Source organism: Dermochelys coriacea, chromosome 5, assembly GCF_009764565.3.
Source record: "Dermochelys coriacea isolate rDerCor1 chromosome 5, rDerCor1.pri.v4, whole genome shotgun sequence".
NCBI classification, from domain to species: Eukaryota; Metazoa; Chordata; order Testudines; family Dermochelyidae; genus Dermochelys; species Dermochelys coriacea.
This window is the reverse complement of record NC_050072.1, coordinates 691,102-699,235: the sequence shown is the minus strand read 5'-3', so window position 1 is coordinate 699,235 and position 8,134 is coordinate 691,102.

Here is an 8,134-nt window from a genome sequence, read left to right as displayed (position 1 = left end):
AAAGCCCAGAGGAGAAGGGACTGGAGGGGAAGTCAGTTTGGGGCTGGCTGGGAACGAGGAGTGAAGTACAAATGTGGTTGTCTGGCTCACTGACCCCCAAAATGGACCCAGCTGAGGGGTCCTGTTCTCTGCACCTACAAGCTCTGTGTTAGACCATGTTCCTGTCATCTAATAAAACTTCTGTTTTCCTGGCTGGCTAAGAGTCACATCTGACTGTGGCGTTCGGGGGCAGGACCCTCTGGCTTCCCCAGGACCCCGCCTGGGTGGACTCGCTGTGGGAAGCGCACGGAGGGGCAGAGGATGCTGAATGCTCCGAGGTCAGACCCAGGAAGGGGGGAGCCGGGTGAGCTGTGGGTCCTGCAGACAGGCTGCTCCCAGAGAGGAGACTCCCCCAGAGTCCTGCCTGGCTTCGTAGGGAGCAGCTCCAGAGCATCGCCCGGGGACACCGTGACAGGAGGCAACGCAGCACCGTCTGGCACAGCGACCTGCGGGCTGAGCGCCGCACGCCCCACTCAGACCAGGCAGGTTGTGTCCTTGTGAAGAGAGCTCTCAGTGACCCGACAAGAAACACCCTGACGCGTTCACGGTGCCAAGCCAGGGAGCCCCACCAGTGCCCGAGGCTCCAGCTCCCCAAGCTCGAGCAATCCATGGGGAGTGGACCCCATCTGGGCCCTGCGGCTCTGGGGGACAGACAGCTGCTGTCTCCCCTGCCTCAGAGATGCTCCCCTCATTGTGTGTGGGGAGGGGACGGTGGGGTGGAGAGAGGAAGGGGGACGCCTCCTCCATACCCCCGGGTTAGGAGAGAGAAGGCAGAGCCCGCGCCCAGTGGCAGAGGGAGGCCGGGTGCTGTGGTTGGGAGGCTTTTATTTCTGCTTCACCCTTTGAATTTGCAGCATGACACAATCACAGATAGAAAAGTAACGTTAGCGCCCTTGTGGCAGAGATGGAGTCGGCTCTGCAGGCAGCTCTGGCAGAGAAATGGTCCACACAGGCACGCAGCAGGGTAAGTTCCTTCTGCCCCAGGGGCACCAGTTCTGCAACTCTCTGCAAAGCCCCACAGACTGACAGCCTCCCCACTTAGCTAGTGTAACCCTTCTGACAGGTGGAGCCAGCAGCATCCAGAGCCGGGTTCAATATCTGGGGGTTCCTTTCCATCCATCCAACACAGAACCGGCTCGCGCCCCCCACCCTGTGACCTGGGACAATTACACCCCGGCACCGGAGGCCTCTGAGAAGCAAAACTTCCCCTCTCGCAAGCACAGAGTCCGAGTGTAGAAAAGAAACTTTTAATAAAAGGAGGGAAGTAACTCGGTATTAATTTGGGAAAACACCACACACACAGGGTTCATAAACCTAAACCATGAGTTAAGGACCCACCTCTAATAGGTCGGGCAGTGCCCTTTTCCCCTCAGGTTCTTGAGTCCAGCAACCCAAAAGTCCTTTTCACATGCCCAGCCCGACCCTTCTCTGCACCCCCCTCAGAGTTGCTGTCCTTAGTCAGTGCAGACCCAGAGTTCAGAGGTGCAGCTGCAGAATTCACCCCCCCCCCGGGTGGGGTAAAGAGGCACCTTACTCGCTCTGCTGGCCGCTGGGATGCTGGATGTTTGCCAAACCCCATTTCATCCTCCTCTCCGAAGAGCTGGGCGTTCACAGAAACCAAGTATATCTGTGTCATTGGGACTGTGTCCGACCATCAGGGCCGGGAGGCTCAGAATCTGTGGAAACAGCCTCATGGGGAAACAATACTTGTCCCACAGGTAACAGATGATTCCGGTGGAGAGTTTTGGGAGGGCCACGACTGCCCTCCGGATGTATGCGATATACTGGTATATCTCCCCCAGTTTCTCCTCTATGCCATACGGCTGTGACTCCCAATGACCTGCAATTTGGTGTTTTCCCTGTAATCTGAGATTTTGGGCCAAAACTCAGTCACCAACCTGGAGCTCCTGTTGCCTCACTCACCGATCATATCGGGCTATGTTCTTTAGATTCTGGTGACCAGCTTTCAGAGTAGCAGCCGTGTTAGTCTGTATTCGCAAAAAGAAAAGGAGTACTTGTGGCACCTTAGAGACTAACAAATTTATTAGAGCATAAGCTTTCGAGAGCTACAGCTCACCTCATCGGATGCATTTGGTGGAAAAAACAGAGGAGAGATTTATATACAGACACAGAGAACATGAAACAATGGGTTTATCATACACACTGTAAGGAGAGTGATCACTTAAGATAAGCCATCACCAGCAGCAGGGGGGGGAAAGGAGGAAAACCTTTCATGGTGACAAGCAAGGTAGGCTAATTCCAACAGTTAACAAGAATATCAGAAAAAGAAAAGGAGTACCCGTGGCACCTTAGAGACTAACAAATTTATTAGAGCATAAGCTTTCGTGAGCCACACCTCACTTCATCAGATGCATCCGATGAAGTGAGCTGTGGCTCACGAAAGCTTATGCTCTAATAAATTTGTTAGTCTCTAAGGTGCCACAAGTACTCCTTTTCTTTTTGCGAATACAGACTAACAGGGCTGCTACTCTGAAAAGAATATCAGAGGAACAGTGGGGGGTGGGGTGGGGGGGAGAAATACCATGGGGAAATAGTTTTACTTTTTGTAATGACTCATCCATTCCCAGTCTCTATTCAATACACAAAGTAAAACTATTTCCCCATGGTATTTCTCCCCCCCACCCCACCTCCCACTGTTCCTCTGATATTCTTAAAAAGAAAAGGAGTACTTCCGATGAAGTGAGCTGTAGCTCACGAAAGCTTATGCTCTAATAAATTTGTTAGTCTCTAAGGTGCCACAAGTACTCCTTTTCTTTTTGCGAATACAGACTAACACTGCTGCTACTCTGAAATCTGATATTCTTGTTAACTGCTGGAATTAGCCTACCTTGCTTGTCACCATGAAAGGTTTTCCTCCTTTCCCCCCCCTGCTGCTGGTGATGGCTTATCTTAAGTGATCACTCTCCTTACAGTGTGTATGATAAACCCCTTGTTTCATGTTCTCTGTGTGTGTGTATATAAATCTCTCCTCTGTTTTTTCCACCAAATGCATCCGATGAGGTGAGCTGTAGCTCTCGAAAGCTTATGCTCTAATAAATTTGTTAGTCTCTAAGGTGCCACAAGTACTCCTTTTCTTTTTGGTGACCAGCTGCTTGCGTCGCTATCCATTATGCCTCCTTCAGTTGATCCCTTTGGTGAGTCGCATACCCAAATACGTTTCCAGGAGTGCCCCATCTGAAGACACTTCGAAACAGAGATCGACCAGAAACCGGGCTTCTCAACCGAACATCAGCATGTGTGGTGTGTAGCCAGTGGCGTCGTGTTGAGTACAGTTATAGGCATGTACCAAATGCTCCACATGCTGGTTCCAGTACTGCTTCTGCTGAGGCTCCAGAGTTCCCAGCATGTACAGTCAGAAGCGGCTGAATCGTTCTGGCAGTGGATCCCCTTGTGGATGATATGGGGTGGCGTGTGATTTCTTGATCCCCACGATCTTGCAAAGTTCTTTTATTAACCAACTTTTAAAATCCTGTCCCTGGTCTGAGCATAGTCTTGCGGGCAACCCATAGTGAACAAAGATCCCACAGGATCTTCAAAAAGAAAAGGAGTACTTGTGGCACCTTAGAGACTAACAAATAAGGTGCCACAATTACTCCTTTTCTTTTTGCGAATACAGACTAACACGGCTGCTACTCTGAAACACAGGATCTTGGCAACTGTGGAAGCTTTCTGGTCTTTGGTGGAATAAGCCTGGGCATAGCGAATAAAATGGTCAGTCACCACCGAGATATTTGCAGTACCCCGGCGGTCAGGCTCCAAGGGCAGAAAGTCCATAAGACAAGCTCCATGGGTGCCCAACTTGTGATGCTGCCAAGCGGAGCTGCCTGCTTGGGCAGAGTCTTTTGTCGGAAACACCTGGTGCAGGTGTGAACATGGTGGGCGATGTCACCCCCCCTTGGGGTCAATAGAATCTCCCCTTAACTAAGGGCCTCCAACCGCTTCACTCCCAGATGCCCCATTCAGTCGCGGCAGGCCTTCAACACGCCTCGCCGGTATTTCTGCCGTAGCACCAACTGCTTTGGGTGAGACCTCTGGGGATGCTTCTGCCCTCGATAAAGTCGTCCATCCCGAACCAATAGGCAGCCCCATTCCTTTAGCAGAAGAGCTTCCTCTGGGTGACTTGCTCAGATAGGCTTGGGGTCCTTTCCCTTTTCAAATGTGTGTAACCCTTCTGCCCATCCGCGTTGGCAGCAACAAGGGCTGGGGTCAGGATCTAGGGGTTCCATTCCAATAACACAATGCAAAACTGGCTCGAGCCCCCACCCAGTGACCAGCCCTGCTGGGCGCCTCCAAGAGGCAATACTTCCCCTCTTGCAAGCACAGAGCCTGAGTGTAGCAAAAGCCTTTTAATAACAGAGAGAAACAATGTGGCAGTATGTTGGGGAAACACCACCAACAGGATTCATAACACAACCCATGTGCAAAAAACCCACCCCAAGCAAATTGGGGCTTGTCCTTTCCCTTTGGTTCTTGAGTCCCGCAAAGTCTCCCAAAGTCCCAAAAGTCCCACAACCCAAAAGTCTCTGCCCCTGGTCAGTGCTGCGCCAGAGTTTGAAGTTTATCTGCAGAGTTTTACTTCCCAACCTGGGTGGAGATGAAGGGGTTAAAGGGCACCTTACTTGGTCCAAAGCCAAGTGCCCCACCTCTCCATGGGGCTCTGCTACGCTCCACTCTGCCAGCCATCCCACGAACTGCTCCACAATATATCTTCAGGCTCCCCCACTACTTAACACAACTGTGATGAAGCGGGTCTGTTCTTAATGTTTCCTCTGAATATTGTGGGGGTGCCTCAGTTTCCCCTAGGCAGTTCTTAAGTATCTAGGGGGTGGGATAAGGGTGTCTGATCATTGCAGAGCCCTAGAGGGCAGGTGTGGGCAGGGGCTGGACACAGAGAATGGCCGACACCCTGTTTCCTGGCCACTGATGGCCTGGGCCCTTCCCCCCTGCAAGGTGAGAGCTAAAGGGTTGGAGAACAAAGGAATCCGGTGACCTCCTGGCCTGGGAAAGGGACAAAGCCCAGAGGAGGAGGGGGCTGGAGAGAGTTTCAGTTTGGGGCTGGCTGGGGACATGGAGTGAAGTGCAGACGGGGTTGTCTGGCTCACTGCCCCCCAAAATGGACCCAGCTGAGGGGTCCTGTTCTCTGCACCTACAAGGCCTGTTTTAGACCATGTTCCTGTCATCTAATAAACCTTCTGTTTTACTGGCTGGCTGAGAGTCCCGTCTGACTGTGGCGTTGGGGGGCAGGACCCTCTGGCTTCCCCAGGACCCCGCCTGGGTGGACTCCCTGTGGGAAGCGCACAGAGGGGCAGAGGATGTTGAATGCTCCGAGGTCAGACACAGGAAGCTGCAAGTTGTGTATGCTGTGTGTCCTGAAGACAGTGGGCTCAAAGAAAGGAGACTTCCCCAGAGTCCTGACTGGCTTCATGGGGAGCAGTTCCAGAGCATCGCCCAGGGACTCTGAAACAACTGGTGGCAGAAGTGGGATGTACCACACCCTGTGGATGGCGCTTCCTGCAGTAAGTGACTGGGGCGGAGTAAAATGAAGGGGGATTGATGAAGACCAGGCGAGCTGAAGGCTCAGAGAGAAGCGGTTTCAGGGGGCGGTTAACCCCTGGGAGTGTGAGACCAGCGAGAAGGATTGTGCAGGTTGGGGTCCCCCTGGGGACTGTGGTGAGCAGTCTCAGGGGCGGAGTAGCCTGCAGCTTGGCCCTGGGAGAGAGAATGACTTTTGCAGTAACAGGGTTCCCCTGGGGATTGCAGCCAGTGGTCCCAGGGGCAGAGGAGTCTGCAGCTCGACCCTGGCAAAGAGGTGGTGACCTCGAGAAGGGCTGGCACACTCGGGGTTGTCCCTGGAAACCGTGGGGAGCTGAGAGCACACAGGCCTGTGAGTCCATAACAACTTGGGAAGAGCGGAGTGATGGCCTGTCACCATCTCCTTAAGAAGGACATTGTAGCCCTGTGCAAAAAGAGAGGGTTGCGCATTGGAAAGTTCACCAAAGCACAGTTCATCGTGCAGCTGGACAAAGATTCCTGACCCAAATGGGGTAATAGCAGGATCTGGGAGCAGCCGGAGTGGTAGCCAGGCATCCCCAAGACTCCTGTCCCCGACCAGACGGGGGTCTTCACGATCGGGTTCCCCATCCAGGGATTGGAGACGGACGGGATTGGAGCCAAGTCCAAGAGAGCAAGAGGACTGAGAGACAGCGAGAGCCCAAGAAAGAGCTGCAGGAGCAGCAGCAACATGAACTGGCGGTGGTGGAGCGGAGAGGCAGAGGGGACCTCCCAGGGGTGAGTATGGATAGACCATGGGGTGCCAGTTTCGCAGGGAACCTCGATACTAAATTGCTGCCCTTGGTTAAGGATGGGGGGGATGTGGATGCCCCCCTCACTGCCTTTGAGCAGGCTGGCGATTTGGGGCTTTTCTACAGGGTCCCCCAGTTCAGTGTCTAGCTCCCTTGCTGGGTCCCAAGCCATAGATTCCGTCAGCCAGATGGGTGGGGAGGTGGACAGGCTCCCACTCCTGGTCCCAACCTATATGTCTGTGTGGAGTTTCCTGGGGTCAGGCCCCTCGGACCCACAGTGGGAGCTGAAGGTGATGGTCAATGGGGAGACATTCCTGGGGTGGCGAGATCCTGGGACACAGAGACCTGTTGTCAGACCCCTGGTGCTGCAGCCTCAGATGCTGAGGGGCTGTGTGAGCTGGGTGAGGGTCCCAGGGATGAAGCCCCTCGCCCTCCCTACAGCCCAGATCCCTGTGCAGACCTAGGAGAGGTGGGGCTGGCTGGTCATTGGGGTTATCCAGGATATCTCTCCCAGCACAAAACCCCTACACACACACACAAATACTAAAAATAGAAAACCAAGTACAACTACAACTACCTTCTCCTCCAACAGAACTCCCACTCAAACTCCCCTGTTTAGAGCTCTGTTTGCTAGCTCCTGTGCCGCTGCAGCTGTCTGTGTGTCAGGGTGGGGTAGGGTGAGGGGCCAAAGGGGCTGGGTGCTGGCTCTGGAGCATGTCAGGGTGAGGGCCCAAGGGCGTCGGGCGCTGGCTCTGGGGCGTGTCAGGGCAAGGGGGTTGGGGGCTGGCTCTGGGGTGTCTCAGGCAGGGGCAGGCTGAGGGGGCTGGGCACTGGCTCTGGGGCGTGTCAGGGTGGGGCAGGGCGAGGGGCCGAGGGGGCTGGGCGCTGGCTCTGGGGCGTGTCAGGGTGGGGCAGGGTCGGGGGGCCGAGGGGGCTGGGCGCTGGCTCTGGGGCGTGTCAGGATGGGGCACGGTCGGGGGTCCGAGGGGGCTGGGCGCTGGCTCGGGGGCGTGTCAGGATGGGGCAGGGTCGGGGGGCCGAGGGGGCTGGGCGCTGGCTCTGGGGCGTGTCAGGGTGGGGCAGGGTGAGGGCCCGAGGGGGCTGAGTGCTGTCTCTGGAGGATGTCAGGGCGAGGGCCCAAGGGCGTCGGGCGCTGTCTCTGGGGCGTGTCAGGGCGAGGGCCCGAGGGGGCTGGGCGCTGGCTCTGGGGCGTGTCCGGGCGAGGGGGTTGGGGGCTGGCTCTGGGGTGTCTCAGGCAGGGGCAGGCCGAGGGGACTGAGCGCTGGCTCTGGGGCGTGTCAGGCTGGGGCAGGGTCGGGGGCCGAGGGGGCTGGGTGCTGGCTCTGGGGCGTGTCAGGATGGGGCAGGGTCGGGGGGCCGAGGGGGCTGGGCGCTGGCTCTGGGGCGTGTCAGGGTGGGGCAGGGTGAGGGCCCGAGGGGGCTGGGTGCTGTCTCTGGAGCATGTCAGGGCGAGGGCCCAAGGGCGTCGGGCGCTGGCTCTGGGGCGTGTCAGGGCGAGGGGGCTGGGCACGGGCTCTGGGGCGTGTCAGGGTGGGGCAGGGCGAGGGACCGAGGGGGCTGGGCACTGGCTCTGGGGCGTGTCAGGGTGGGGCAGGGTCGGAGGGCCGAGGGGGCTGGGCGCTGGCTCTGGGGCGTGTCAGGGCGAGGGCCCAAGGGCGTCGGGCGCTGTCTCTGGGGCGTGTCAGGGCGAGGGCCCAAGGGCGTCGGGCGCTGGCTCTGGGGCGTGTCAGGGCGAGGGGGTTGGGGGCTGG